At 55.8% G+C, this 27,737-nt stretch overlaps 39 non-coding genes across 39 annotated transcripts; all 39 read right to left on the bottom strand.

Annotated features, from left to right (window-relative positions):
* Positions 1 to 496: 496 nt before the first annotated feature.
* LOC133120337 (U5 spliceosomal RNA) lies at positions 497 to 613 on the bottom strand. Its single transcript, XR_009707220.1, has one exon. It is a non-coding gene; the product is annotated as a U5 spliceosomal RNA (small nuclear RNA).
* A 359-nt stretch (positions 614 to 972) lies between these two features.
* Positions 973 to 1,154, bottom strand: LOC133120323 (U2 spliceosomal RNA). Its single transcript, XR_009707215.1, has one exon. It is a non-coding gene; the product is annotated as a U2 spliceosomal RNA (small nuclear RNA).
* Positions 1,155 to 7,415: 6,261 nt separating this feature from the next.
* Positions 7,416 to 7,532, bottom strand: LOC133120355 (U5 spliceosomal RNA). Its single transcript, XR_009707238.1, has one exon. It is a non-coding gene; the product is annotated as a U5 spliceosomal RNA (small nuclear RNA).
* Positions 7,533 to 7,891: 359 nt separating this feature from the next.
* Positions 7,892 to 8,082, bottom strand: LOC133120425 (U2 spliceosomal RNA). Its single transcript, XR_009707304.1, has one exon. It is a non-coding gene; the product is annotated as a U2 spliceosomal RNA (small nuclear RNA).
* A 433-nt stretch (positions 8,083 to 8,515) lies between these two features.
* Positions 8,516 to 8,632, bottom strand: LOC133120354 (U5 spliceosomal RNA). Its single transcript, XR_009707237.1, has one exon. It is a non-coding gene; the product is annotated as a U5 spliceosomal RNA (small nuclear RNA).
* A 359-nt stretch (positions 8,633 to 8,991) lies between these two features.
* On the bottom strand, positions 8,992 to 9,182 carry LOC133120422 (U2 spliceosomal RNA). Its single transcript, XR_009707301.1, has one exon. It is a non-coding gene; the product is annotated as a U2 spliceosomal RNA (small nuclear RNA).
* A 433-nt stretch (positions 9,183 to 9,615) lies between these two features.
* LOC133120353 (U5 spliceosomal RNA) lies at positions 9,616 to 9,732 on the bottom strand. Its single transcript, XR_009707236.1, has one exon. It is a non-coding gene; the product is annotated as a U5 spliceosomal RNA (small nuclear RNA).
* A 359-nt stretch (positions 9,733 to 10,091) lies between these two features.
* On the bottom strand, positions 10,092 to 10,282 carry LOC133120409 (U2 spliceosomal RNA). Its single transcript, XR_009707289.1, has one exon. It is a non-coding gene; the product is annotated as a U2 spliceosomal RNA (small nuclear RNA).
* A 433-nt stretch (positions 10,283 to 10,715) lies between these two features.
* Positions 10,716 to 10,832, bottom strand: LOC133120352 (U5 spliceosomal RNA). Its single transcript, XR_009707235.1, has one exon. It is a non-coding gene; the product is annotated as a U5 spliceosomal RNA (small nuclear RNA).
* A 359-nt stretch (positions 10,833 to 11,191) lies between these two features.
* On the bottom strand, positions 11,192 to 11,382 carry LOC133120397 (U2 spliceosomal RNA). The gene has a single exon (XR_009707278.1). It is a non-coding gene; the product is annotated as a U2 spliceosomal RNA (small nuclear RNA).
* Positions 11,383 to 11,815: 433 nt separating this feature from the next.
* LOC133120350 (U5 spliceosomal RNA) lies at positions 11,816 to 11,932 on the bottom strand. Its single transcript, XR_009707233.1, has one exon. It is a non-coding gene; the product is annotated as a U5 spliceosomal RNA (small nuclear RNA).
* Positions 11,933 to 12,291: 359 nt separating this feature from the next.
* Positions 12,292 to 12,482, bottom strand: LOC133120386 (U2 spliceosomal RNA). The gene has a single exon (XR_009707267.1). It is a non-coding gene; the product is annotated as a U2 spliceosomal RNA (small nuclear RNA).
* A 433-nt stretch (positions 12,483 to 12,915) lies between these two features.
* Positions 12,916 to 13,032, bottom strand: LOC133120349 (U5 spliceosomal RNA). The gene has a single exon (XR_009707232.1). It is a non-coding gene; the product is annotated as a U5 spliceosomal RNA (small nuclear RNA).
* Positions 13,033 to 13,391: 359 nt separating this feature from the next.
* On the bottom strand, positions 13,392 to 13,582 carry LOC133120374 (U2 spliceosomal RNA). The gene has a single exon (XR_009707256.1). It is a non-coding gene; the product is annotated as a U2 spliceosomal RNA (small nuclear RNA).
* Positions 13,583 to 14,015: 433 nt separating this feature from the next.
* Positions 14,016 to 14,132, bottom strand: LOC133120348 (U5 spliceosomal RNA). The gene has a single exon (XR_009707231.1). It is a non-coding gene; the product is annotated as a U5 spliceosomal RNA (small nuclear RNA).
* A 359-nt stretch (positions 14,133 to 14,491) lies between these two features.
* Positions 14,492 to 14,682, bottom strand: LOC133120363 (U2 spliceosomal RNA). Its single transcript, XR_009707245.1, has one exon. It is a non-coding gene; the product is annotated as a U2 spliceosomal RNA (small nuclear RNA).
* A 433-nt stretch (positions 14,683 to 15,115) lies between these two features.
* On the bottom strand, positions 15,116 to 15,232 carry LOC133120347 (U5 spliceosomal RNA). The gene has a single exon (XR_009707230.1). It is a non-coding gene; the product is annotated as a U5 spliceosomal RNA (small nuclear RNA).
* A 359-nt stretch (positions 15,233 to 15,591) lies between these two features.
* LOC133120351 (U2 spliceosomal RNA) lies at positions 15,592 to 15,782 on the bottom strand. Its single transcript, XR_009707234.1, has one exon. It is a non-coding gene; the product is annotated as a U2 spliceosomal RNA (small nuclear RNA).
* A 433-nt stretch (positions 15,783 to 16,215) lies between these two features.
* LOC133120346 (U5 spliceosomal RNA) lies at positions 16,216 to 16,332 on the bottom strand. The gene has a single exon (XR_009707229.1). It is a non-coding gene; the product is annotated as a U5 spliceosomal RNA (small nuclear RNA).
* A 359-nt stretch (positions 16,333 to 16,691) lies between these two features.
* On the bottom strand, positions 16,692 to 16,882 carry LOC133120340 (U2 spliceosomal RNA). Its single transcript, XR_009707223.1, has one exon. It is a non-coding gene; the product is annotated as a U2 spliceosomal RNA (small nuclear RNA).
* Positions 16,883 to 17,309: 427 nt separating this feature from the next.
* Positions 17,310 to 17,426, bottom strand: LOC133120345 (U5 spliceosomal RNA). Its single transcript, XR_009707228.1, has one exon. It is a non-coding gene; the product is annotated as a U5 spliceosomal RNA (small nuclear RNA).
* A 358-nt stretch (positions 17,427 to 17,784) lies between these two features.
* On the bottom strand, positions 17,785 to 17,975 carry LOC133120328 (U2 spliceosomal RNA). The gene has a single exon (XR_009707219.1). It is a non-coding gene; the product is annotated as a U2 spliceosomal RNA (small nuclear RNA).
* Positions 17,976 to 18,412: 437 nt separating this feature from the next.
* On the bottom strand, positions 18,413 to 18,524 carry LOC133120423 (U5 spliceosomal RNA). The gene has a single exon (XR_009707302.1). It is a non-coding gene; the product is annotated as a U5 spliceosomal RNA (small nuclear RNA).
* A 357-nt stretch (positions 18,525 to 18,881) lies between these two features.
* LOC133120317 (U2 spliceosomal RNA) lies at positions 18,882 to 19,072 on the bottom strand. Its single transcript, XR_009707213.1, has one exon. It is a non-coding gene; the product is annotated as a U2 spliceosomal RNA (small nuclear RNA).
* A 432-nt stretch (positions 19,073 to 19,504) lies between these two features.
* On the bottom strand, positions 19,505 to 19,621 carry LOC133120344 (U5 spliceosomal RNA). The gene has a single exon (XR_009707227.1). It is a non-coding gene; the product is annotated as a U5 spliceosomal RNA (small nuclear RNA).
* Positions 19,622 to 19,979: 358 nt separating this feature from the next.
* Positions 19,980 to 20,170, bottom strand: LOC133120306 (U2 spliceosomal RNA). Its single transcript, XR_009707202.1, has one exon. It is a non-coding gene; the product is annotated as a U2 spliceosomal RNA (small nuclear RNA).
* A 432-nt stretch (positions 20,171 to 20,602) lies between these two features.
* Positions 20,603 to 20,719, bottom strand: LOC133120343 (U5 spliceosomal RNA). Its single transcript, XR_009707226.1, has one exon. It is a non-coding gene; the product is annotated as a U5 spliceosomal RNA (small nuclear RNA).
* Positions 20,720 to 21,078: 359 nt separating this feature from the next.
* LOC133120457 (U2 spliceosomal RNA) lies at positions 21,079 to 21,269 on the bottom strand. Its single transcript, XR_009707335.1, has one exon. It is a non-coding gene; the product is annotated as a U2 spliceosomal RNA (small nuclear RNA).
* Positions 21,270 to 21,702: 433 nt separating this feature from the next.
* Positions 21,703 to 21,819, bottom strand: LOC133120342 (U5 spliceosomal RNA). The gene has a single exon (XR_009707225.1). It is a non-coding gene; the product is annotated as a U5 spliceosomal RNA (small nuclear RNA).
* Positions 21,820 to 22,177: 358 nt separating this feature from the next.
* On the bottom strand, positions 22,178 to 22,368 carry LOC133120446 (U2 spliceosomal RNA). Its single transcript, XR_009707324.1, has one exon. It is a non-coding gene; the product is annotated as a U2 spliceosomal RNA (small nuclear RNA).
* Positions 22,369 to 22,801: 433 nt separating this feature from the next.
* LOC133120341 (U5 spliceosomal RNA) lies at positions 22,802 to 22,918 on the bottom strand. Its single transcript, XR_009707224.1, has one exon. It is a non-coding gene; the product is annotated as a U5 spliceosomal RNA (small nuclear RNA).
* Positions 22,919 to 23,277: 359 nt separating this feature from the next.
* On the bottom strand, positions 23,278 to 23,468 carry LOC133120434 (U2 spliceosomal RNA). The gene has a single exon (XR_009707313.1). It is a non-coding gene; the product is annotated as a U2 spliceosomal RNA (small nuclear RNA).
* A 432-nt stretch (positions 23,469 to 23,900) lies between these two features.
* LOC133120339 (U5 spliceosomal RNA) lies at positions 23,901 to 24,017 on the bottom strand. The gene has a single exon (XR_009707222.1). It is a non-coding gene; the product is annotated as a U5 spliceosomal RNA (small nuclear RNA).
* Positions 24,018 to 24,374: 357 nt separating this feature from the next.
* LOC133120415 (U2 spliceosomal RNA) lies at positions 24,375 to 24,565 on the bottom strand. The gene has a single exon (XR_009707295.1). It is a non-coding gene; the product is annotated as a U2 spliceosomal RNA (small nuclear RNA).
* A 437-nt stretch (positions 24,566 to 25,002) lies between these two features.
* LOC133120421 (U5 spliceosomal RNA) lies at positions 25,003 to 25,114 on the bottom strand. Its single transcript, XR_009707300.1, has one exon. It is a non-coding gene; the product is annotated as a U5 spliceosomal RNA (small nuclear RNA).
* Positions 25,115 to 25,472: 358 nt separating this feature from the next.
* LOC133120316 (U2 spliceosomal RNA) lies at positions 25,473 to 25,662 on the bottom strand. The gene has a single exon (XR_009707212.1). It is a non-coding gene; the product is annotated as a U2 spliceosomal RNA (small nuclear RNA).
* A 431-nt stretch (positions 25,663 to 26,093) lies between these two features.
* Positions 26,094 to 26,210, bottom strand: LOC133120338 (U5 spliceosomal RNA). The gene has a single exon (XR_009707221.1). It is a non-coding gene; the product is annotated as a U5 spliceosomal RNA (small nuclear RNA).
* A 359-nt stretch (positions 26,211 to 26,569) lies between these two features.
* LOC133120300 (U2 spliceosomal RNA) lies at positions 26,570 to 26,760 on the bottom strand. Its single transcript, XR_009707196.1, has one exon. It is a non-coding gene; the product is annotated as a U2 spliceosomal RNA (small nuclear RNA).
* Positions 26,761 to 27,190: 430 nt separating this feature from the next.
* LOC133120424 (U5 spliceosomal RNA) lies at positions 27,191 to 27,306 on the bottom strand. Its single transcript, XR_009707303.1, has one exon. It is a non-coding gene; the product is annotated as a U5 spliceosomal RNA (small nuclear RNA).
* Between the last annotated feature and the right edge of the window lie 431 nt (positions 27,307 to 27,737).

Raw genomic sequence — 27,737 nt, 5'->3', positions numbered from 1 at the left:
TTACTGTGTTCGCTTCTCCCTACCACAAACCACTTGATCTTAGCCAAAAGGCCGAGAAGCGATAACCGCACACTGGCCCCTGCCGACGGCGCCCTCCCGGTGGCCCCGGACCGCGCTCGGGGGAAGACGCCACCTGGCCCAGGGGCCGGCCCCCCTCCCCGCCTTCCCAAGAACCCTGCGCACGCACTGACTGGCCGGTCGGCGAGCTACCGTAACGACCGGACTCAGCTGGCTCCTCCCACCAAGATCCACTGTCCTCCACTGGCAGGCACAGCCGCCAAAAACACTCGACACATACCGAGTACGCTGTTACGTACTTACTACCGAGTCACTTACCGAATAGCTGCTCTCTAGGCAGCGACCAAAGCTATTTAGCGAGCGGGGCATCGATCGCACGCGGCAAGCAGGCGATAAGCCAGAAACGAGCAAGTCGGCGACTCGCAAGCAACCCGCATACCTGTCGCACATTGCCGTCTGTCCTTAAACCGTTCGAAGTTGCCCCGCCCTATGGACGGAGCATCCAAAAATAGCACAAACTCAGGTGCGTTCCTCTCCACGGAAATCTTTAGTAAAAGGCGAAAGATTTGTGCGTGCTGAAGAGAAACCCGAGCGAAATGTGACCTTTCAGCGCACCAGGCGCCTCCGGCCCCCTTCCCAGCCACTCCCCATGACCCGTGGTTGCCACTGCCGCCAGCCGGCCGGACAGACAATCCGAGAGGGAAGGTGGGAAAAGCGAGACAGCGCAATGACAACAAACAGTTACGTCCCGCACAGAAAACTACATCATTTTGCTAAAAAACAGAGGCAAGCACACTTACAACAAGGGCACATATTCACCCTATTTACAACACAATTTACATACATACAAAATAAACAAACAAACAAACAAACAAACAAAAAGGGGGAAGAACAGGGCAACCCACCCACCTAGTAAAGGACAACAAAACACAACCTTTTTTTGCACAAAACTTGGAGAGGCGCACCGTTCCCGAACGCACTGCAATAACGGGTCGATGCTTGAAGCGGACGGAGCAAGCTCCTTCTCCGACTCCCTGTGCCAAAAATCCGTTTAATATATAGTCCCCTGATAGGGGACGTATCAGATATTAAACTGATAAGAACAGATTTTTTTTTTTGTATTTAAATTAATTTATTGGTCCACACAAACCTCATTACATTTTCATACAAACAATAAACAAACAAATTCCAAACCACATCCTCTTAACAACTGTAAACTCAAAACCCCACCCTCCCCTGAAGTCCCAAAGTCCCAACACATTCCCACTGTATCAACACATTTCAAACCAAACAAAAACAGAACCGAAACAACCATACAACCCCCCACCCCACCCCCTCCCACCCCCCACTTACCCTAATTACAAAACCCCAAACAAACAACTCCAACAACAAAAACAATACAAATACAAAAACAACAAGAAGAACCCCACCCTCCACCCTCCACCCTCCCCCCTCCCCACCCCACCCCACCCCACCCCACCCCACCCCACAAACCCCGAACCCAACCACCCCAATCACATCCATTCTATTTACATGCTTACATATTCCCAGGACCCCCCTCCCAGAGGAAGAGCCTTTCCAGGCCTCCCCAGTACTTCCGCACCCATTCCCACCCGTGCACCACCCCATCCCCCCTTATTCTCTCCGCTACCCTCCCAGAGAACCTATGGAAGAGCTGGCTGGGAGTCAGGACCCTCAGCCTCATCCCCACTGCTGCCATCCTGTCCTCCCACAGCACCCACTTGCCATAGCCTACCACCTCCCACACTACACCCTCAGCCACGGCTCCCACTGCCGCCAGCCCCCGCCTGTACAGAACTCTCTCTCTGCTCAGGGTGAAGGCCGGCCCTATCCCCCTGAGGAGGCCCTGCACCAACCCCCAGTACACCCTTGCAAACTGGCACTCCCATAGGGCGTGCGCCACCGACTCCACCAGCCCACAGCCCCTTGGACAGAGTGGGCTGGCACTGCACCCATGGCGATGCAGCACCTCCCGCACCGACAGCCTGCCCATCGCGCACAGCCAGTGGAGGTCCCGCACCACCCCTGGTGCCCTCCCCCCGCTCACCTTGCCCCACTCGAGGTTCAGCGGCACCCCTTCAGGACCTGCCACCTGCCTGCCCGCAATGCTGTTGTACAGCAGCCTGTGCTGGAGAAGGCTCTCCCTCTCCACTGGAGCCGGGCACTGCCCAAGGAAGCGCAGCACTGCCTGATAGGCCGGGGACTGCTGTTCTGCCCGTGGAGCCACGTGGGTCAGCGGCACCCAGTGCCTCAGTGCGGTCGCCAGGTGGAGACGGGCGAAGTGGTAGCACTTGTGGGGGACCCTTCCCAGGACCATCCTACACGCGAAAGATGTAAAAATCGCGTCAAGTTTCAGGGGGATTCTCGGCACGCCGCGACCCCCCTTGTCCACCGGCATGTACATGAGGTCGCGACGCACATATTCGTACCTCCCTCCCCACAGAAACTTGAACATGGCCCTGGTCAGGGCCACCTTGATCGTTGCAGGAACTGGGAAGACGTAGGCCAAGTGTAGGAGTAGTGGGAGCAGGACAGCCCTCACCACTACCACCCTCCCAGTCAGTGACAGCCGCCTGCGTGCCCACACCCCCAGCCGTGATCTCACCAGCGCCATACGTTCTTCCCAGTTCCGCTCACCACTGCCCTGGGGAAAGAAGCGCACCCCCAACACCTTCAGTCCCCCCTGGCACCGCTCCCAGCCACCGTAGTCCCTCACCTCCTCTCTCCACCGGCCACACAGCAGGACTGAGGACTTGGACAGGTTCACCCTGGAGCCCGTCCCTGCCGCAAACCTGTCCACCAGGACTCTCACCCTTGCCAGGGACCGAGTCGACGACACAAAAATTGTCGTGTCGTCCGCGTACTGCTGGATTTTCAACTCGGCCCCTGCAGCCCCTGGGATCCTCACCCCGTCCACCCCTGGGTCCCGGCGCACCAGCTCCGCAAAGGGCTCCATGAACAGGACGTAGAGCAGCGGGGAGATTGGGCACCCCTGCCGCACCCCCCCCGCTTGCTCCACAGCCCCGCTCAGAAACCCATTCACTCTTACGCAGCTGTACACTCCCCTGTACAGCATACGCAGCCAAGACAGAAACCGGGGGCCCAAACCCATCCGCTGCAGGACCCGGAACAGGAAGGCGTGCTGCACCCGATCGAAGGCCTTCTCCTGGTCGATGCTGACCACCGCCAGAGGAAGGCCCCGATCGCGCACCCAGTCAATTGTGTCCCGCAGCAGAACCAGGTTCCAGCTGCAGGACCGCCCCGGTACCCCACAAGTCTGGTCAGGGCTGACCAGGACGTCCATCACCTGCTTCAGGCGGACCGCAGCTGCTTTGGCCAGCAGCTTATAGTCCGCCGTCAGCAGGGTGATTGGACGCCAGTTCTTAAGGTCAGCCCTGTCCCCTCCCTTGTGGAGCAGCGTCACCACTCCTTTCCTCATGGAGGCCGACAGCGCTCCCCCCTCCAGAAGCGCCTGAAAAACCTCCACGAGGTCCGGACCAATGATGTCCCAGAACTCCCTGTAGAACTCCCACGGGAGTCCGTCATGCCCCGGGGACTTCCCTTCCCTCATGGAGCGGAGCGCCCCTGTCAGCTCCTCCAACCTGAGCTCCGCCTCCAGTGCCTGCCCTTCCTCCCGCCCCAACCGGGGCACCACACGCCCCAGCAGTGCCTCCTGCTCCTCCGGGTCGCACTCTCTCCTGCTGAAGAGGTCTCGGAAGAAGCCCTCCGCGATCCCCAGCATCTCCGGGACCCCCGTTTCCAGCCCCGCTTCCCCTTTCAACCCGGTGATCACGGCGGCCCTCCTCCGAGCCTCAGCAGCCTGAAAAAAATATGCGGTGGCCTTCTCCCCCTCCTCCATCTCCCTCAGCCGGCCCTGGAAGGCCGAGGCCTTAGCTCTTCCCTCCAGGAGGCTTCTCACCCTCTCCTTCGCCCCCTCATACGCCTCCCACCTCACTGCCCTCCCCCTGTTGAGCTGGGCGTGCATATAGGCGAGGAGATCTAACCACCTCCTCACCTCAGCCCGCTCCCTCCGCCGCTGCGCCATGCTGAAGTTTCGGCAGAACAGCCCGAAACGCACTTTGGCCGCCTCCCACCACTCCACCGCTGTGGGGTACAAGCCCCGCAGAGCCCTCACGGCCTTATACAGCCCTCTAAAAGCCTCCTGGAATACCCTAGATTTTATTAGGGAGGTATTCAGCTTCCAGTACCCCGGCCCCCATTGCGTGTCGGGAATGGGGACCGCCACCTGCAGCATGTCATGGTCCGATGCCCATGAAGGCTGCAGCGTGGCGGTCACCCCCGCCCACTCCTTTGGCACGAAGATGTAATCCAGGCGGCTCGCAGCTCCCCTGGAGTTACGCCAGGTAACGCCTGGAGCCGCCGGATGTGCTGCCCGAAAGGAGTCGACCAGGCCGTGGTCCCTGACCAGCTCTGCCAGCGCTCTCGCTGAATGTTCCACTCCAGCAGCGCTAGCCCCACCCCCATCCAGCGACACATTAAAATCCCCCCCCAGGATGATCCGTCTGGAGGTGGACAGACTGGGCACCAGCTCCCTGAAAACCTCCAGCCTCCGCCCACTCCGAGTCGGCCCGTACACATTCACCACCCGTAATTTGCAAGAAGCGCAATCAATGTCTGTAAACATTGCCCGCCCCGCCACAATGTCCACAGACTCCTGGACTTCCATCCCTACTCCCTTTACAAGGATCCCCAGCCCATCGGCATGAACGCTGCCCACCGACCACGCCGATGGGCCCCACGTCCACTCCTTCGTAAAGAGGAGTACGTCCCCCATGTCCCGAAGATGCACCTCTTGCAACAAAAACACATCTCCACCTGTTGCCGCCAAAGAGGCAAAAAGTGCCTGCCTCTTCCCCGAGCTCCGCAACCCCCGCACATTCAAAGTAAAAACATTTAACACCATTATTTTAAACAAAATATTTTACCTACCCAACCCTTACCTTCAATCTCCTTCCTTCTCGGAGGAGTCCCCCCCTCCCTCGAGTCCTTTCTCCATCCCCATCACCCCTGTTATTCCCGCCACATCCCAGCCCACAAACTGGGAAGACGGGCTGACTGCCGGTCCTACTAAGGCCGCAGAGGCTCCAGGTGCTTCCTCCCGGTCCACCTCAATGTCCACCTCCTGGGCCTCCCCCTCCGCCGAGTCCGATAGGGCCAGGAACCTGTTCTGCAGAGGGATGCCCGGTCCCGCCTTTGCTTCCCTCCCGTTTGTGTCCCCCGAGCGAACCCGCTTCCGCGCTGCCACCTGCGCCCACTCCGGCACCTCCCCCTCTGGAGGAGGGCTGTCCCCCCACGCCAACGGGGTCTGCAGGTCCGCCGTGGTGCACATAGCCGCTCCCTCCGCCTCCGGGGACAAGACCTCCTCACCAAGAGGCACAGACAGGGGGGAGAATAGCTCCGGCGAACCCTCTCTCGGGACCCCGGACTCCTCCGCCACGGCCCTCGCCTTCATCACCACTGCGCCCAGCCCCAAGCCCAGGCCAGGACGCGAGGAAGGCCCGAAGATCTGCTCACCCTTGGACCTCCCATCCATGCCTCCCAGCGCCGGAGCAGGATCCCGATCTCTTGGCCTCGCGGCGAAAGCCCGGACCGGACCGGAATCCAGACCCAAACCGGAACTCCCAGCCGGACCGGAACCCGGACCGGAATCCGGACCCGGACCGGAACCCGGACCGGAATCCGGACCCGGACCGGAACCCGAACCGGAATCCGGAGCCGGACCGGACCCATGTGCAGGACCCGGACCGGAGCTCGGGGGCGCAGCGGAAACCGGTCCCGACCCAGACCCAGACCCAGCCGCCATGACCTCATTGGATCCACCTGCTTCCTGCTCCGGTCTCCCATCCGCGCCGCTCCGTGGCTCCTCCAAGACTGAGGCCTCGCCCCCATGCCCAGGACGGAGGGACGGATCCAGAACAGGAGCCAGCCCCCCAGGCCCCACCCCTTCCTGAACCGGCCTAGTGGCCAAGGCCGCCGCAGAGCCTGGGCTTGTAGTGCTGGAAGGCCCAGCCCCGTGCTCCGAAGCCTGCCCTCCCTCCGTAGCCGACTCCCCTGCTTCTCGCCCGGCCTTCTTGGTGCTAGGCCGTGCTCGACCTCCAGGAGGCCCAGAGTAGGCCCCAAACTCGCCCTGCACCAAGGCCGCAAACGACCTCACCCTTTCTGGGCAAGCCCGGAAAAGGTGCTCCACACTCCCGCAAAGACTGCATGTTTTCGGGGCCACGCAGTCTTTTGTCGTGTGCTCCGTCGATGCACAGTGCCTGCATCGGTCGGTGGAGCACACCGCCTTAACGTGCCCGTACATCCCACACCGTCTACAGTACAATGGCTGGCCTGGGTACACCAGGTAGCCTCTGTCCGGGCCTATGGAGAAGGCCCCTGGTGGATGCGCGATCCCCCCCACACCTGAGGGATCTTGCTTAAAACGTACATAAAACCGCCTCTTACCGTTCCAGAAGCCAAACTTGTCCTTCAGCTTGACTGCCTCCTTCACCTCCGAACAATACCTCCGCAGGAAAGCCAAGATGTCCTCCTCCCGCACAAAAGGGTTGTACATGTGGACGGTAAGAGGTCTCAGGGCCTTGGTGTATAACAAATGCATCGTAATGCCTTGTAGCGCCGGATTTCCTTCGCACTCCAAGAACTTTCGATGCAAATTAAAACACGCCGCTTCCGAAAAAAAAGTTAAATCAAAAAACCCTCTTTGGGAAAAATCCTGCAGACAAAACACCGTTTTCCGATCCACCATCAAAATATCCTTCAAAACTTTTTCAACAAAAAAATCCAAATTAAAGCCGTTGCGTTTCTCTCCCTCCTCCATCTCCACACGAACCGTGTTCTGCAGCCGCACCCGATAGGCCGGCAATCCACCGTCTGGTGTCTCCATCCTCTTCTCTATCTTTTAGCCAAAAGGCCGAGAAGCGATAACCGCACACTGGCCCCTGCCGACGGCGCCCTCCCGGTGGCCCCGGACCGCGCTCGGGGGAAGACGCCACCTGGCCCAGGGGCCGGCCCCCCTCCCCGCCTTCCCAAGAACCCTGCGCACGCACTGACTGGCCGGTCGGCGAGCTACCGTAACGACCGGACTCAGCTGGCTCCTCCCACCAAGATCCACTGTCCTCCACTGGCAGGCACAGCCGCCAAAAACACTCGACACATACCGAGTACGCTGTTACGTACTTACTACCGAGTCACTTACCGAATAGCTGCTCTCTAGGCAGCGACCAAAGCTATTTAGCGAGCGGGGCATCGATCGCACGCGGCAAGCAGGCGATAAGCCAGAAACGAGCAAGTCGGCGACTCGCAAGCAACCCGCATACCTGTCGCACATTGCCGTCTGTCCTTAAACCGTTCGAAGTTGCCCCGCCCTGTGGACGGAGCATCCAAAAATAGCACAAACTCAGGTGCGTTCCTCTCCACGGAAATCTTTAGTAAAAGGCGAAAGATTTGTGCGTGCTGAAGAGAAACCCGAGCGAAATGTGACCTTTCAGCGCACCAGGCGCCTCCGGCCCCCTTCCCAGCCACTCCCCATGACCCGTGGTTGCCACTGCCGCCAGCCGGCCGGACAGACAATCCGAGAGGGAAGGTGGGAAAAGCGAGACAGCGCAATGACAACAAACAGTTACGTCCCGCACAGAAAACTACATCATTTTGCTAAAAAACAGAGGCAAGCACACTTACAACAAGGGCACATATTCACCCTATTTACAACACAATTTACATACATACAAAATAAACAAACAAACAAACAAACAAACAAAAAGGGGGAAGAACAGGGCAACCCACCCACCTAGTAAAGGACAACAAAACACAACCTTTTTTTGCACAAAACTTGGAGAGGCGCACCGTTCCCGAACGCACTGCAATAACGGGTCGATGCTTGAAGCGGACGGAGCAAGCTCCTTCTCCGACTCCCTGTGCCAAAAATCCGTTTAATATATAGTCCCCTGATAGGGGACGTATCAGATATTAAACTGATAAGAACAGATACTACACTTGATCTTAGCCAAAAGGCCGAGAAGCGATAACCGCACACTGGCCCCTGCCGACGGCGCCCTCCCGGTGGCCCCGGACCGCGCTCGGGGGAAGACGCCACCTGGCCCAGGGGCCGGCCCCCCTCCCCGCCTTCCCAAGAACCCTGCGCACGCACTGACTGGCCGGTCGGCGAGCTACCGTAACGACCGGACTCAGCTGGCTCCTCCCACCAAGATCCACTGTCCTCCACTGGCAGGCACAGCCGCCAAAAACACTCGACACATACCGAGTACGCTGTTACGTACTTACTACCGAGTCACTTACCGAATAGCTGCTCTCTAGGCAGCGACCAAAGCTATTTAGCGAGCGGGGCATCGATCGCACGCGGCAAGCAGGCGATAAGCCAGAAACGAGCAAGTCGGCGACTCGCAAGCAACCCGCATACCTGTCGCACATTGCCGTCTGTCCTTAAACCGTTCGAAGTTGCCCCGCCCTGTGGACGGAGCATCCAAAAATAGCACAAACTCAGGTGCGTTCCTCTCCACGGAAATCTTTAGTAAAAGGCGAAAGATTTGTGCGTGCTGAAGAGAAACCCGAGCGAAATGTGACCTTTCAGCGCACCAGGCGCCTCCGGCCCCCTTCCCAGCCACTCCCCATGACCCGTGGTTGCCACTGCCGCCAGCCGGCCGGACAGACAATCCGAGAGGGAAGGTGGGAAAAGCGAGACAGCGCAATGACAACAAACAGTTACGTCCCGCACAGAAAACTACATCATTTTGCTAAAAAACAGAGGCAAGCACACTTACAACAAGGGCACATATTCACCCTATTTACAACACAATTTACATACATACAAAATAAACAAACAAACAAACAAACAAACAAAAAGGGGGAAGAACAGGGCAACCCACCCACCTAGTAAAGGACAACAAAACACAACCTTTTTTTGCACAAAACTTGGAGAGGCGCACCGTTCCCGAACGCACTGCAATAACGGGTCGATGCTTGAAGCGGACGGAGCAAGCTCCTTCTCCGACTCCCTGTGCCAAAAATCCGTTTAATATATAGTCCCCTGATAGGGGACGTATCAGATATTAAACTGATAAGAACAGATACTACACTTGATCTTAGCCAAAAGGCCGAGAAGCGATAACCGCACACTGGCCCCTGCCGACGGCGCCCTCCCGGTGGCCCCGGACCGCGCTCGGGGGAAGACGCCACCTGGCCCAGGGGCCGGCCCCCCTCCCCGCCTTCCCAAGAACCCTGCGCACGCACTGACTGGCCGGTCGGCGAGCTACCGTAACGACCGGACTCAGCTGGCTCCTCCCACCAAGATCCACTGTCCTCCACTGGCAGGCACAGCCGCCAAAAACACTCGACACATACCGAGTACGCTGTTACGTACTTACTACCGAGTCACTTACCGAATAGCTGCTCTCTAGGCAGCGACCAAAGCTATTTAGCGAGCGGGGCATCGATCGCACGCGGCAAGCAGGCGATAAGCCAGAAACGAGCAAGTCGGCGACTCGCAAGCAACCCGCATACCTGTCGCACATTGCCGTCTGTCCTTAAACCGTTCGAAGTTGCCCCGCCCTGTGGACGGAGCATCCAAAAATAGCACAAACTCAGGTGCGTTCCTCTCCACGGAAATCTTTAGTAAAAGGCGAAAGATTTGTGCGTGCTGAAGAGAAACCCGAGCGAAATGTGACCTTTCAGCGCACCAGGCGCCTCCGGCCCCCTTCCCAGCCACTCCCCATGACCCGTGGTTGCCACTGCCGCCAGCCGGCCGGACAGACAATCCGAGAGGGAAGGTGGGAAAAGCGAGACAGCGCAATGACAACAAACAGTTACGTCCCGCACAGAAAACTACATCATTTTGCTAAAAAACAGAGGCAAGCACACTTACAACAAGGGCACATATTCACCCTATTTACAACACAATTTACATACATACAAAATAAACAAACAAACAAACAAACAAACAAAAAGGGGGAAGAACAGGGCAACCCACCCACCTAGTAAAGGACAACAAAACACAACCTTTTTTTGCACAAAACTTGGAGAGGCGCACCGTTCCCGAACGCACTGCAATAACGGGTCGATGCTTGAAGCGGACGGAGCAAGCTCCTTCTCCGACTCCCTGTGCCAAAAATCCGTTTAATATATAGTCCCCTGATAGGGGACGTATCAGATATTAAACTGATAAGAACAGATACTACACTTGATCTTAGCCAAAAGGCCGAGAAGCGATAACCGCACACTGGCCCCTGCCGACGGCGCCCTCCCGGTGGCCCCGGACCGCGCTCGGGGGAAGACGCCACCTGGCCCAGGGGCCGGCCCCCCTCCCCGCCTTCCCAAGAACCCTGCGCACGCACTGACTGGCCGGTCGGCGAGCTACCGTAACGACCGGACTCAGCTGGCTCCTCCCACCAAGATCCACTGTCCTCCACTGGCAGGCACAGCCGCCAAAAACACTCGACACATACCGAGTACGCTGTTACGTACTTACTACCGAGTCACTTACCGAATAGCTGCTCTCTAGGCAGCGACCAAAGCTATTTAGCGAGCGGGGCATCGATCGCACGCGGCAAGCAGGCGATAAGCCAGAAACGAGCAAGTCGGCGACTCGCAAGCAACCCGCATACCTGTCGCACATTGCCGTCTGTCCTTAAACCGTTCGAAGTTGCCCCGCCCTGTGGACGGAGCATCCAAAAATAGCACAAACTCAGGTGCGTTCCTCTCCACGGAAATCTTTAGTAAAAGGCGAAAGATTTGTGCGTGCTGAAGAGAAACCCGAGCGAAATGTGACCTTTCAGCGCACCAGGCGCCTCCGGCCCCCTTCCCAGCCACTCCCCATGACCCGTGGTTGCCACTGCCGCCAGCCGGCCGGACAGACAATCCGAGAGGGAAGGTGGGAAAAGCGAGACAGCGCAATGACAACAAACAGTTACGTCCCGCACAGAAAACTACATCATTTTGCTAAAAAACAGAGGCAAGCACACTTACAACAAGGGCACATATTCACCCTATTTACAACACAATTTACATACATACAAAATAAACAAACAAACAAACAAACAAACAAAAAGGGGGAAGAACAGGGCAACCCACCCACCTAGTAAAGGACAACAAAACACAACCTTTTTTTGCACAAAACTTGGAGAGGCGCACCGTTCCCGAACGCACTGCAATAACGGGTCGATGCTTGAAGCGGACGGAGCAAGCTCCTTCTCCGACTCCCTGTGCCAAAAATCCGTTTAATATATAGTCCCCTGATAGGGGACGTATCAGATATTAAACTGATAAGAACAGATACTACACTTGATCTTAGCCAAAAGGCCGAGAAGCGATAACCGCACACTGGCCCCTGCCGACGGCGCCCTCCCGGTGGCCCCGGACCGCGCTCGGGGGAAGACGCCACCTGGCCCAGGGGCCGGCCCCCCTCCCCGCCTTCCCAAGAACCCTGCGCACGCACTGACTGGCCGGTCGGCGAGCTACCGTAACGACCGGACTCAGCTGGCTCCTCCCACCAAGATCCACTGTCCTCCACTGGCAGGCACAGCCGCCAAAAACACTCGACACATACCGAGTACGCTGTTACGTACTTACTACCGAGTCACTTACCGAATAGCTGCTCTCTAGGCAGCGACCAAAGCTATTTAGCGAGCGGGGCATCGATCGCACGCGGCAAGCAGGCGATAAGCCAGAAACGAGCAAGTCGGCGACTCGCAAGCAACCCGCATACCTGTCGCACATTGCCGTCTGTCCTTAAACCGTTCGAAGTTGCCCCGCCCTGTGGACGGAGCATCCAAAAATAGCACAAACTCAGGTGCGTTCCTCTCCACGGAAATCTTTAGTAAAAGGCGAAAGATTTGTGCGTGCTGAAGAGAAACCCGAGCGAAATGTGACCTTTCAGCGCACCAGGCGCCTCCGGCCCCCTTCCCAGCCACTCCCCATGACCCGTGGTTGCCACTGCCGCCAGCCGGCCGGACAGACAATCCGAGAGGGAAGGTGGGAAAAGCGAGACAGCGCAATGACAACAAACAGTTACGTCCCGCACAGAAAACTACATCATTTTGCTAAAAAACAGAGGCAAGCACACTTACAACAAGGGCACATATTCACCCTATTTACAACACAATTTACATACATACAAAATAAACAAACAAACAAACAAACAAACAAAAAGGGGGAAGAACAGGGCAACCCACCCACCTAGTAAAGGACAACAAAACACAACCTTTTTTTGCACAAAACTTGGAGAGGCGCACCGTTCCCGAACGCACTGCAATAACGGGTCGATGCTTGAAGCGGACGGAGCAAGCTCCTTCTCCGACTCCCTGTGCCAAAAATCCGTTTAATATATAGTCCCCTGATAGGGGACGTATCAGATATTAAACTGATAAGAACAGATACTACACTTGATCTTAGCCAAAAGGCCGAGAAGCGATAACCGCACACTGGCCCCTGCCGACGGCGCCCTCCCGGTGGCCCCGGACCGCGCTCGGGGGAAGACGCCACCTGGCCCAGGGGCCGGCCCCCCTCCCCGCCTTCCCAAGAACCCTGCGCACGCACTGACTGGCCGGTCGGCGAGCTACCGTAACGACCGGACTCAGCTGGCTCCTCCCACCAAGATCCACTGTCCTCCACTGGCAGGCACAGCCGCCAAAAACACTCGACACATACCGAGTACGCTGTTACGTACTTACTACCGAGTCACTTACCGAATAGCTGCTCTCTAGGCAGCGACCAAAGCTATTTAGCGAGCGGGGCATCGATCGCACGCGGCAAGCAGGCGATAAGCCAGAAACGAGCAAGTCGGCGACTCGCAAGCAACCCGCATACCTGTCGCACATTGCCGTCTGTCCTTAAACCGTTCGAAGTTGCCCCGCCCTGTGGACGGAGCATCCAAAAATAGCACAAACTCAGGTGCGTTCCTCTCCACGGAAATCTTTAGTAAAAGGCGAAAGATTTGTGCGTGCTGAAGAGAAACCCGAGCGAAATGTGACCTTTCAGCGCACCAGGCGCCTCCGGCCCCCTTCCCAGCCACTCCCCATGACCCGTGGTTGCCACTGCCGCCAGCCGGCCGGACAGACAATCCGAGAGGGAAGGTGGGAAAAGCGAGACAGCGCAATGACAACAAACAGTTACGTCCCGCACAGAAAACTACATCATTTTGCTAAAAAACAGAGGCAAGCACACTTACAACAAGGGCACATATTCACCCTATTTACAACACAATTTACATACATACAAAATAAACAAACAAACAAACAAACAAACAAAAAGGGGGAAGAACAGGGCAACCCACCCACCTAGTAAAGGACAACAAAACACAACCTTTTTTTGCACAAAACTTGGAGAGGCGCACCGTTCCCGAACGCACTGCAATAACGGGTCGATGCTTGAAGCGGACGGAGCAAGCTCCTTCTCCGACTCCCTGTGCCAAAAATCCGTTTAATATATAGTCCCCTGATAGGGGACGTATCAGATATTAAACTGATAAGAACAGATACTACACTTGATCTTAGCCAAAAGGCCGAGAAGCGATAACCGCACACTGGCCCCTGCCGACGGCGCCCTCCCGGTGGCCCCGGACCGCGCTCGGGGGAAGACGCCACCTGGCCCAGGGGCCGGCCCCCCTCCCCGCCTTCCCAAGAACCCTGCGCACGCACTGACTGGCCGGTCGGCGAGCTACCGTAACGACCGGACTCAGCTGGCTCCTCCCACCAAGATCCACTGTCCTCCACTGGCAGGCACAGCCGCCAAAAACACTCGACACATACCGAGTACGCTGTTACGTACTTACTACCGAGTCACTTACCGAATAGCTGCTCTCTAGGCAGCGACCAAAGCTATTTAGCGAGCGGGGCATCGATCGCACGCGGCAAGCAGGCGATAAGCCAGAAACGAGCAAGTCGGCGACTCGCAAGCAACCCGCATACCTGTCGCACATTGCCGTCTGTCCTTAAACCGTTCGAAGTTGCCCCGCCCTGTGGACGGAGCATCCAAAAATAGCACAAACTCAGGTGCGTTCCTCTCCACGGAAATCTTTAGTAAAAGGCGAAAGATTTGTGCGTGCTGAAGAGAAACCCGAGCGAAATGTGACCTTTCAGCGCACCAGGCGCCTCCGGCCCCCTTCCCAGCCACTCCCCATGACCCGTGGTTGCCACTGCCGCCAGCCGGCCGGACAGACAATCCGAGAGGGAAGGTGGGAAAAGCGAGACAGCGCAATGACAACAAACAGTTACGTCCCGCACAGAAAACTACATCATTTTGCTAAAAAACAGAGGCAAGCACACTTACAACAAGGGCACATATTCACCCTATTTACAACACAATTTACATACATACAAAATAAACAAACAAACAAACAAACAAACAAAAAGGGGGAAGAACAGGGCAACCCACCCACCTAGTAAAGGACAACAAAACACAACCTTTTTTTGCACAAAACTTGGAGAGGCGCACCGTTCCCGAACGCACTGCAATAACGGGTCGATGCTTGAAGCGGACGGAGCAAGCTCCTTCTCCGACTCCCTGTGCCAAAAATCCGTTTAATATATAGTCCCCTGATAGGGGACGTATCAGATATTAAACTGATAAGAACAGATACTACACTTGATCTTAGCCAAAAGGCCGAGAAGCGATAACCGCACACTGGCCCCTGCCGACGGCGCCCTCCCGGTGGCCCCGGACCGCGCTCGGGGGAAGACGCCACCTGGCCCAGGGGCCGGCCCCCCTCCCCGCCTTCCCAAGAACCCTGCGCACGCACTGACTGGCCGGTCGGCGAGCTACCGTAACGACCGGACTCAGCTGGCTCCTCCCACCAAGATCCACTGTCCTCCACTGGCAGGCACAGCCGCCAAAAACACTCGACACATACCGAGTACGCTGTTACGTACTTACTACCGAGTCACTTACCGAATAGCTGCTCTCTAGGCAGCGACCAAAGCTATTTAGCGAGCGGGGCATCGATCGCACGCGGCAAGCAGGCGATAAGCCAGAAACGAGCAAGTCGGCGACTCGCAAGCAACCCGCATACCTGTCGCACATTGCCGTCTGTCCTTAAACCGTTCGAAGTTGCCCCGCCCTGTGGACGGAGCATCCAAAAATAGCACAAACTCAGGTGCGTTCCTCTCCACGGAAATCTTTAGTAAAAGGCGAAAGATTTGTGCGTGCTGAAGAGAAACCCGAGCGAAATGTGACCTTTCAGCGCACCAGGCGCCTCCGGCCCCCTTCCCAGCCACTCCCCATGACCCGTGGTTGCCACTGCCGCCAGCCGGCCGGACAGACAATCCGAGAGGGAAGGTGGGAAAAGCGAGACAGCGCAATGACAACAAACAGTTACGTCCCGCACAGAAAACTACATCATTTTGCTAAAAAACAGAGGCAAGCACACTTACAACAAGGGCACATATTCACCCTATTTACAACACAATTTACATACATACAAAATAAACAAACAAACAAACAAACAAACAAAAAGGGGGAAGAACAGGGCAACCCACCCACCTAGTAAAGGACAACAAAACACAACCTTTTTTTGCACAAAACTTGGAGAGGCGCACCGTTCCCGAACGCACTGCAATAACGGGTCGATGCTTGAAGCGGACGGAGCAAGCTCCTTCTCCGACTCCCTGTGCCAAAAATCCGTTTAATATATAGTCCCCTGATAGGGGACGTATCAGATATTAAACTGATAAGAACAGATACTACACTTGATCTTAGCCAAAAGGCCGAGAAGCGATAACCGCACACTGGCCCCTGCCGACGGCGCCCTCCCGGTGGCCCCGGACCGCGCTCGGGGGAAGACGCCACCTGGCCCAGGGGCCGGCCCCCCTCCCCGCCTTCCCAAGAACCCTGCGCACGCACTGACTGGCCGGTCGGCGAGCTACCGTAACGACCGGACTCAGCTGGCTCCTCCCACCAAGATCCACTGTCCTCCACTGGCAGGCACAGCCGCCAAAAACACTCGACACATACCGAGTACGCTGTTACGTACTTACTACCGAGTCACTTACCGAATAGCTGCTCTCTAGGCAGCGACCAAAGCTATTTAGCGAGCGGGGCATCGATCGCACGCGGCAAGCAGGCGATAAGCCAGAAACGAGCAAGTCGGCGACTCGCAAGCAACCCGCATACCTGTCGCACATTGCCGTCTGTCCTTAAACCGTTCGAAGTTGCCCCGCCCTGTGGACGGAGCATCCAAAAATAGCACAAACTCAGGTGCGTTCCTCTCCACGGAAATCTTTAGTAAAAGGCGAAAGATTTGTGCGTGCTGAAGAGAAACCCGAGCGAAATGTGACCTTTCAGCGCACCAGGCGCCTCCGGCCCCCTTCCCAGCCACTCCCCATGACCCGTGGTTGCCACTGCCGCCAGCCGGCCGGACAGACAATCCGAGAGGGAAGGTGGGAAAAGCGAGACAGCGCAATGACAACAAACAGTTACGTCCCGCACAGAAAACTACATCATTTTGCTAAAAAACAGAGGCAAGCACACTTACAACAAGGGCACATATTCACCCTATTTACAACACAATTTACATACATACAAAATAAACAAACAAACAAACAAACAAACAAAAAGGGGGAAGAACAGGGCAACCCACCCACCTAGTAAAGGACAACAAAACACAACCTTTTTTTGCACAAAACTTGGAGAGGCGCACCGTTCCCGAACGCACTGCAATAACGGGTCGATGCTTGAAGCGGACGGAGCAAGCTCCTTCTCCGACTCCCTGTGCCAAAAATCCGTTTAATATATAGTCCCCTGATAGGGGACGTATCAGATATTAAACTGATAAGAACAGATACTACACTTGATCTTAGCCAAAAGGCCGAGAAGCGATAACCGCACACTGGCCCCTGCCGACGGCGCCCTCCCGGTGGCCCCGGACCGCGCTCGGGGGAAGACGCCACCTGGCCCAGGGGCCGGCCCCCCTCCCCGCCTTCCCAAGAACCCTGCGCACGCACTGACTGGTCCGGTCGCTACCGTAACGACCGGACTCAGCTGGCTCCTCCCACCAAGATCCACTGTCCTCCACTGGCAGGCACAGCCGCCAAAACACTCGACACATACCGAGTACGCTGTTACGTACTTACTACCGAGTCACTTACCGAATAGCTGCTCTCTAGGCAGCGACCAAAGCTATTTAGCGAGCGGGCATCGATCGCACGCGGCAAGCAGGCGATAAGCCAGAAACGAGCAAGTCGGCGACTCGCAAGCAACCCGCATACCTGTCGCACATTGCCGTCTGTCCTTAAACCGTTCGAAGTTGCCCCGCCCTGTGGACGGAGCATCCAAAAATAGCACAAACTCAGGTGCGTTCCTCTCCACGGAAATCTTTAGTAAAAGGCGAAAGATTTGTGCGTGCTGAAGAGAAACCCGAGCGAAATGTGACCTTTCAGCGCACCAGGCGCCTCCGGCCCCCTTCCCAGCCACTCCCATGACCCGTGGTTGCCACTGCCGCCAGCCGGCCGGACAGACAATCCGAGAGGGAAGGTGGGAAAAGCGAGACAGCGCAATGACAACAAACAGTTACGTCCCGCACAGAAAACTACATCATTTTGCTAAAAAACAGAGGCAAGCACACTTACAACAAGGGCACATATTCACCCTATTTACAACACAATTTACATACATACAAAATAAACAAACAAACAAACAAACAAACAAAAAGGGGGAAGAACAGGGCAACCCACCCACCTAGTAAAGGACAACAAAACACAACCTTTTTTTGCACAAAACTTGGAGAGGCGCACCGTTCCCGAACGCACTGCAATAACGGGTCGATGCTTGAAGCGGACGGAGCAAGCTCCTTCTCCGACTCCCTGTGCCAAAAATCCGTTTAATATATAGTCCCCTGATAGGGGACGTATCAGATATTAAACTGATAAGAACAGATACTACACTTGATCTTAGCCAAAAGGCCGAGAAGCGATAACCGCACACTGGCCCCTGCCGACGGCGCCCTCCCGGTGGCCCCGGACCGCGCTCGGGGGAAGACGCCACCTGGCCCAGGGGCCGGCCCCCCTCCCCGCCTTCCCAAGAACCCTGCGCACGCACTGACTGGCCGGTCGGCGAGCTACCGTAACGACCGGACTCAGCTGGCTCCTCCCACCAAGATCCACTGTCCTCCACTGGCAGGCACAGCCGCCAAAAACACTCGACACATACCGAGTACGCTGTTACGTACTTACTACCGAGTCACTTACCGAATAGCTGCTCTCTAGGCAGCGACCAAAGCTATTTAGCGAGCGGGGCATCGATCGCACGCGGCAAGCAGGCGATAAGCCAGAAACGAGCAAGTCGGCGACTCGCAAGCAACCCGCATACCTGTCGCACATTGCCGTCTGTCCTTAAACCGTTCGAAGTTGCCCGCCCTGTGGACGGAGCATCCAAAAATAGCACAAACTCAGGTGCGTTCCTCTCCACGGAAATCTTTAGTAAAAGGCGAAAGATTTGTGCGTGCTGAAGAGAAACCCGAGCGAAATGTGACCTTTCAGCGCACCAGGCGCCTCCGGCCCCCTTCCCAGCCACTCCCATGACCCGTGGTTGCCACTGCCGCCAGCCGGCCGGACAGACAATCCGAGAGGGAAGGTGGGAAAAGCGAGACAGCGCAATGACAACAAACAGTTACGTCCCGCACAGAAAACTACATCATTTTGCTAAAAAACAGAGGCAAGCACACTTACAACAAGGGCACATATTCACCCTATTTACAACACAATTTACATACATACAAAATAAACAAACAAACAAACAAACAAACAAAAAGGGGAAGAACAGGGCAACCCACCCACCTAGTAAAGGACAACAAAACACAACCTTTTTTTGCACAAAACTTGGAGAGGCGCACCGTTCCCGAACGCACTGCAATAACGGGTCGATGCTTGAAGCGGACGGAGCAAGCTCCTTCTCCGACTCCCTGTGCCAAAAATCCGTTTAATATATAGTCCCCTGATAGGGGACGTATCAGATATTAAACTGATAAGAACAGATACTACACTTGATCTTAGCCAAAAGGCCGAGAAGCGATAACCGCACACTGGCCCCTGCCGACGGCGCCCTCCCGGTGGCCCCGGACCGCGCTCGGGGGAAGACGCCACCTGGCCCAGGGGCCGGCCCCCCTCCCGCCTTCCCAAGAACCCTGCGCACGCACTGACTGGCCGGTCGGCGAGCTACCGTAACGACCGGACTCAGCTGGCTCCTCCCACCAAGATCCACTGTCCTCCACTGGCAGGCACAGCCGCCAAAAACACTCGACACATACCGAGTACGCTGTTACGTACTTACTACCGAGTCACTTACCGAATAGCTGCTCTCTAGGCAGCGACCAAAGCTATTTAGCGAGCGGGGCATCGATCGCACGCGGCAAGCAGGCGATAAGCCAGAAACGAGCAAGTCGGCGACTCGCAAGCAACCCGCATACCTGTCGCACATTGCCGTCTGTCCTTAAACCGTTCGAAGTTGCCCCGCCCTGTGGACGGAGCATCCAAAAATAGCACAAACTCAGGTGCGTTCCTCTCCACGGAAATCTTTAGTAAAAGGCGAAAGATTTGTGCGTGCTGAAGAGAAACCCGAGCGAAATGTGACCTTTCAGCGCACCAGGCGCCTCCGGCCCCCTTCCCAGCCACTCCCCATGACCCGTGGTTGCCACTGCCGCCAGCCGGCCGGACAGACAATCCGAGAGGGAAGGTGGGAAAAGCGAGACAGCGCAATGACAACAAACAGTTACGTCCCGCACAGAAAACTACATCATTTTGCTAAAAAACAGAGGCAAGCACACTTACAACAAGGGCACATATTCACCCTATTTACAACACAATTTACATACATACAAAATAAACAAACAAACAAACAAACAAACAAAAAGGGGAAGAACAGGGCAACCCACCCACCTAGTAAAGGACAACAAAACACAACCTTTTTTTGCACAAAACTTGGAGAGGCGCACCGTTCCCGAACGCACTGCAATAACGGGTCGATGCTTGAAGCGGACGGAGCAAGCTCCTTCTCCGACTCCCTGTGCCAAAAATCCGTTTAATATATAGTCCCCTGATAGGGGACGTATCAGATATTAAACTGATAAGAACAGATACTACACTTGATCTTAGCCAAAAGGCCGAGAAGCGATAACCGCACACTGGCCCCTGCCGACGGCGCCCTCCCGGTGGCCCCGGACCGCGCTCGGGGGAAGACGCCACCTGGCCCAGGGGCCGGCCCCCCTCCCCGCCTCCCAAGAACCCTGCGCACGCACTGACTGGCCGGTCGGCGAGCTACCGTAACGACCGGACTCAGCTGGCTCCTCCCACCAAGATCCACTGTCCTCCACTGGCAGGCACAGCCGCCAAAAACACTCGACACATACCGAGTACGCTGTTACGTACTTACTACCGAGTCACTTACCGAATAGCTGCTCTCTAGGCAGCGACCAAAGCTATTTAGCGAGCGGGGCATCGATCGCACGCGGCAAGCAGGCGATAAGCCAGAAACGAGCAAGTCGGCGACTCGCAAGCAACCCGCATACCTGTCGCACATTGCCGTCTGTCCTTAAACCGTTCGAAGTTGCCCCGCCCTGTGGACGGAGCATCCAAAAATAGCACAAACTCAGGTGCGTTCCTCTCCACGGAAATCTTTAGTAAAAGGCGAAAGATTTGTGCGTGCTGAAGAGAAACCCGAGCGAAATGTGACCTTTCAGCGCACCAGGCGCCTCCGGCCCCCTTCCCAGCCACTCCCCATGACCCGTGGTTGCCACTGCCGCCAGCCGGCCGGACAGACAATCCGAGAGGGAAGGTGGGAAAAGCGAGACAGCGCAATGACAACAAACAGTTACGTCCCGCACAGAAAACTACATCATTTTGCTAAAAAACAGAGGCAAGCACACTTACAACAAGGGCACATATTCACCCTATTTACAACACAATTTACATACATACAAAATAAACAAACAAACAAACAAACAAACAAAAAGGGGGAAGAACAGGGCAACCCACCCACCTAGTAAAGGACAACAAAACACAACCTTTTTTTGCACAAAACTTGGAGAGGCGCACCGTTCCCGAACGCACTGCAATAACGGGTCGATGCTTGAAGCGGACGGAGCAAGCTCCTTCTCCGACTCCCTGTGCCAAAAATCCGTTTAATATATAGTCCCCTGATAGGGGACGTATCAGATATTAAACTGATAAGAACAGATACTACACTTGATCTTAGCCAAAAGGCCGAGAAGCGATAACCGCACACTGGCCCCTGCCGACGGCGCCCTCCCGGTGGCCCCGGACCGCGCTCGGGGGAAGACGCCACCTGGCCCAGGGGCCGGCCCCCCCTCCCCGCCTTCCAAGAACCCTGCGCACGCACTGACTGGCCGGTCGGCGAGCTACCGTAACGACCGGACTCAGCTGGCTCCTCCCACCAAGATCCACTGTCCTCCACTGGCAGGCACAGCCGCCAAAAACACTCGACACATACCGAGTACGCTGTTACGTACTTACTACCGAGTCACTTACCGAATAGCTGCTCTCTAGGCAGCGACCAAAGCTATTTAGCGAGCGGGGCATCGATCGCACGCGGCAAGCAGGCGATAAGCCAGAAACGAGCAAGTCGGCGACTCGCAAGCAACCCGCATACCTGTCGCACATTGCCGTCTGTCCTTAAACCGTTCGAAGTTGCCCCGCCCTGTGGACGGAGCATCCAAAAATAGCACAAACTCAGGTGCGTTCCTCTCCACGGAAATCTTTAGTAAAAGGCGAAAGATTTGTGCGTGCTGAAGAGAAACCCGAGCGAAATGTGACCTTTCAGCGCACCAGGCGCCTCCGGCCCCCTTCCCAGCCACTCCCCATGACCCGTGGTTGCCACTGCCGCCAGCCGGCCGGACAGACAATCCGAGAGGGAAGGTGGGAAAAGCGAGACAGCGCAATGACAACAAACAGTTACGTCCCGCACAGAAAACTACATCATTTGCTAAAAAACAGAGGCAAGCACACTTACAACAAGGGCACATATTCACCCTATTTACAACACAATTTACATACATACAAAATAAACAAACAAACAAACAAACAAACAAAAAGGGGGAAGAACAGGGCAACCCACCCACCTAGTAAAGGACAACAAAACACAACCTTTTTTTGCACAAAACTTGGAGAGGCGCACCGTTCCCGAACGCACTGCAATAACGGGTCGATGCTTGAAGCGGACGGAGCAAGCTCCTTCTCCGACTCCCTGTGCCAAAAATCCGTTTAATATATAGTCCCCTGATAGGGGACGTATCAGATATTAAACTGATAAGAACAGATACTACACTTGATCTTAGCCAAAAGGCCGAGAAGCGATAACCGCACACTGGCCCCTGCCGACGGCGCCCTCCCGGTGGCCCCGGACCGCGCTCGGGGGAAGACGCCACCTGGCCCAGGGGCCGGCCCCCCTCCCCGCCTTCCCAAGAACCCTGCGCACGCACTGACTGGCCGGTCGGCGAGCTACCGTAACGACCGGACTCAGCTGGCTCCTCCCACCAAGATCCACTGTCCTCCACTGGCAGGCACAGCCGCCAAAAACACTCGACACATACCGAGTACGCTGTTACGTACTTACTACCGAGTCACTTACCGAATAGCTGCTCTCTAGGCAGCGACCAAAGCTATTTAGCGAGCGGGGCATCGATCGCACGCGGCAAGCAGGCGATAAGCCAGAAACGAGCAAGTCGGCGACTCGCAAGCAACCCGCATACCTGTCGCACATTGCCGTCTGTCCTTAAACCGTTCGAAGTTGCCCCGCCCTGTGGACGGAGCATCCAAAAATAGCACAAACTCAGGTGCGTTCCTCTCCACGGAAATCTTTAGTAAAAGGCGAAAGATTTGTGCGTGCTGAAGAGAAACCCGAGCGAAATGTGACCTTTCAGCGCACCAGGCGCCTCCGGCCCCCTTCCCAGCCACTCCCCATGACCCGTGGTTGCCACTGCCGCCAGCCGGCCGGACAGACAATCCGAGAGGGAAGGTGGGAAAAGCGAGACAGCGCAATGACAACAAACAGTTACGTCCCGCACAGAAAACTACATCATTTTGCTAAAAAACAGAGGCAAGCACACTTACAACAAGGGCACATATTCACCCTATTTACAACACAATTTACATACATACAAAATAAACAAACAAACAAACAAACAAACAAAAAGGGGGAAGAACAGGGCAACCCACCCACCTAGTAAAGGACAACAAAACACAACCTTTTTTTGCACAAAACTTGGAGAGGCGCACCGTTCCCGAACGCACTGCAATAACGGGTCGATGCTTGAAGCGGACGGAGCAAGCTCCTTCTCCGACTCCCTGTGCCAAAAATCCGTTTAATATATAGTCCCCTGATAGGGGACGTATCAGATATTAAACTGATAAGAACAGATACTACACTTGATCTTAGCCAAAAGGCCGAGAAGCGATAACCGCACACTGGCCCCTGCCGACGGCGCCCTCCGGTGGCCCCGGACCGCGCTCGGGGGAAGACGCCACCTGGCCCAGGGGCCGGCCCCCCTCCCCGCCTTCCCAAGAACCCTGCGCACGCACTGACTGGCCGGTCGGCGAGCTACCGTAACGACCGGACTCAGCTGGCTCCTCCCACCAAGATCCACTGTCCTCCACTGGCAGGCACAGCCGCCAAAAACACTCGACACATACCGAGTACGCTGTTACGTACTTACTACCGAGTCACTTACCGAATAGCTGCTCTCTAGGCAGCGACCAAAGCTATTTAGCGAGCGGGGCATCGATCGCACGCGGCAAGCAGGCGATAAGCCAGAAACGAGCAAGTCGGCGACTCGCAAGCAACCCGCATACCTGTCGCACATTGCCGTCTGTCCTTAAACCGTTCGAAGTTGCCCCGCCCTGTGGACGGAGCATCCAAAAATAGCACAAACTCAGGTGCGTTCCTCTCCACGGAAATCTTTAGTAAAAGGCGAAAGATTTGTGCGTGCTGAAGAGAAACCCGAGCGAAATGTGACCTTTCAGCGCACCAGGCGCCTCCGGCCCCCTTCCCAGCCACTCCCCATGACCCGTGGTTGCCACTGCCGCCAGCCGGCCGGACAGACAATCCGAGAGGAAGGTGGGAAAAGCGAGACAGCGCAATGACAACAAACAGTTACGTCCCGCACAGAAAACTACATCATTTTGCTAAAAAACAGAGGCAAGCACACTTACAACAAGGGCACATATTCACCCTATTTACAACACAATTTACATACATACAAAATAAACAAACAAACAAACAAACAAACAAAAAGGGGAAGAACAGGGCAACCCACCCACCTAGTAAAGGACAACAAAACACAACCTTTTTTTGCACAAAACTTGGAGAGGCGCACCGTTCCCGAACGCACTGCAATAACGGGTCGATGCTTGAAGCGGACGGAGCAAGCTCCTTCTCCGACTCCCTGTGCCAAAAATCCGTTTAATATATAGTCCCCTGATAGGGGACGTATCAGATATTAAACTGATAAGAACAGATACTACACTTGATCTTAGCCAAAAGGCCGAGAAGCGATAACCGCACACTGGCCCCTGCCGACGGCGCCCTCCCGGTGGCCCCGGACCGCGCTCGGGGGAAGACGCCACCTGGCCCAGGGGCCGGCCCCCCTCCCCGCCTTCCCAAGAACCCTGCGCACGCACTGACTGGCCGGTCGGCGAGCTACCGTAACGACCGGACTCAGCTGGCTCCTCCCACCAAGATCCACTGTCCTCCACTGGCAGGCACAGCCGCCAAAAACACTCGACACATACCGAGTACGCTGTTACGTACTTACTACCGAGTCACTTACCGAATAGCTGCTCTCTAGGCAGCGACCAAAGCTATTTAGCGAGCGGGGCATCGATCGCACGCGGCAAGCAGGCGATAAGCCAGAAACGAGCAAGTCGGCGACTCGCAAGCAACCCGCATACCTGTCGCACATTGCCGTCTGTCCTTAAACCGTTCGAAGTTGCCCGCCCTGTGGACGGAGCATCCAAAAATAGCACAAACTCAGGTGCGTTCCTCTCCACGGAAATCTTTAGTAAAAGGCGAAAGATTTGTGCGTGCTGAAGAGAAACCCGAGCGAAATGTGACCTTTCAGCGCACCAGGCGCCTCCGGCCCCCTTCCCAGCCACTCCCATGACCCGTGGTTGCCACTGCCGCCAGCCGGCCGGACAGACAATCCGAGAGGGAAGGTGGGAAAAGCGAGACAGCGCAATGACAACAAACAGTTACGTCCCGCACAGAAAACTACATCATTTTGCTAAAAAACAGAGGCAAGCACACTTACAACAAGGGCACATATTCACCCTATTTACAACACAATTTACATACATACAAAATAAACAAACAAACAAACAAACAAACAAAAAGGGGGAAGAACAGGGCAACCCACCCACCTAGTAAAGGACAACAAAACACAACCTTTTTTTGCACAAAACTTGGAGAGGCGCACCGTTCCCGAACGCACTGCAATAACGGGTCGATGCTTGAAGCGGACGGAGCAAGCTCCTTCTCCGACTCCCTGTGCCAAAATCCGTTTAATATATAGTCCCCTGATAGGGGACGTATCAGATATTAAACTGATAAGAACAGATACTACACTTGATCTTAGCCAAAAGGCCGAGAAGCGATAACCGCACACTGGCCCCTGCCGACGGCGCCCTCCCGGTGGCCCCGGACCGCGCTCGGGGGAAGACGCCACCTGGCCCAGGGGCCGGCCCCCCTCCCCGCCTTCCCAAGAACCCTGCGCACGCACTGACTGGCCGGTCGGCGAGCTACCGTAACGACCGGACTCAGCTGGCTCCTCCACCAAGATCCACTGTCCTCCACTGGCAGGCACAGCCGCCAAAACACTCGACACATACCGAGTACGCTGTTACGTACTTACTACCGAGTCACTTACCGAATAGCTGCTCTCTAGGCAGCGACCAAAGCTATTTAGCGAGCGGGGCATCGATCGCACGCGGCAAGCAGGCGATAAGCCAGAAACGAGCAAGTCGGCGACTCGCAAGCAACCCGCATACCTGTCGCACATTGCCGTCTGTCCTTAAACCGTTCGAAGTTGCCCCGCCCTGTGGACGGAGCATCCAAAAATAGCACAAACTCAGGTGCGTTCCTCTCCACGGAAATCTTTAGTAAAAGGCGAAAGATTTGTGCGTGCTGAAGAGAAACCCGAGCGAAATGTGACCTTTCAGCGCACCAGGCGCCTCCGGCCCCCTTCCCAGCCACTCCCCATGACCCGTGGTTGCCACTGCCGCCAGCCGGCCGGACAGACAATCCGAGAGGGAAGGTGGGAAAAGCGAGACAGCGCAATGACAACAAACAGTTACGTCCCGCACAGAAAACTACATCATTTTGCTAAAAAACAGAGGCAAGCACACTTACAACAAGGGCACATATTCACCCTATTTACAACACAATTTACATACATACAAAATAAACAAACAAACAAACAAACAAACAAAAAGGGGGAAGAACAGGGCAACCCACCCACCTAGTAAAGGACAACAAAACACAACCTTTTTTTGCACAAAACTTGGAGAGGCGCACCGTTCCCGAACGCACTGCAATAACGGGTCGATGCTTGAAGCGGACGGAGCAAGCTCCTTCTCCGACTCCCTGTGCCAAAAATCCGTTTAATATATAGTCCCCTGATAGGGGACGTATCAGATATTAAACTGATAAGAACAGATACTACACTTGATCTTAGCCAAAAGGCCGAGAAGCGATAACCGCACACTGGCCCCTGCCGACGGCGCCCTCCCGGTGGCCCCGGACCGCGCTCGGGGAAGACGCCACCTGGCCCAGGGGCCGGCCCCCCTCCCCGCCTTCCAAGAACCCTGCGCACGCACTGACTGGCCGGTCGGCGAGCTACCGTAACGACCGGACTCAGCTGGCTCCTCCCACCAGATCCACTGTCCTCCACTGGCAGGCACAGCCGCCAAAAACACTCGACACATACCGAGTACGCTGTTACGTACTTACTACCGAGTCACTTACCGAATAGCTGCTCTCTAGGCAGCGACCAAAGCTATTTAGCGAGCGGGGCATCGATCGCACGCGGCAAGCAGGCGATAAGCCAGAAACGAGCAAGTCGGCGACTCGCAAGCAACCCGCATACCTGTCGCACATTGCCGTCTGTCCTTAAACCGTTCGAAGTTGCCCCGCCCTGTGGACGGAGCATCCAAAAATAGCACAAACTCAGGTGCGTTCCTCTCCACGGAAATCTTTAGTAAAAGGCGAAAGATTTGTGCGTGCTGAGAGAAACCCGAGCGAAATGTGACCTTTCAGCGCACCAGGCGCCTCCGGCCCCCTTCCCAGCCACTCCCCATGACCCGTGGTTGCCACTGCCGCCAGCCGGCCGGACAGACAATCCGAGAGGGAAGGTGGGAAAAGCGAGACAGCGCAATGACAACAAACAGTTACGTCCCGCACAGAAAACTACATCATTTTGCTAAAAAACAGAGGCAAGCACACTTACAACAAGGGCACATATTCACCCTATTTACAACACAATTTACATACATACAAAATAAACAAACAAACAAACAAACAAACAAAAAGGGGGAAGAACAGGGCAACCCACCCACCTAGTAAAGGACAACAAAACACAACCTTTTTTTGCACAAAACTTGGAGAGGCGCACCGTTCCGAACGCACTGCAATAACGGGTCGATGCTTGAAGCGGACGGAGCAAGCTCCTTCTC

Source organism: Conger conger, unplaced genomic scaffold, assembly GCF_963514075.1.
Source record: "Conger conger unplaced genomic scaffold, fConCon1.1 SCAFFOLD_86, whole genome shotgun sequence".
Taxonomy (NCBI): domain Eukaryota; kingdom Metazoa; phylum Chordata; class Actinopteri; order Anguilliformes; family Congridae; genus Conger; species Conger conger.
The sequence above is the reverse complement of the archived record's forward strand: the minus strand, read 5'-3'. Positions and strand labels throughout refer to the sequence as shown.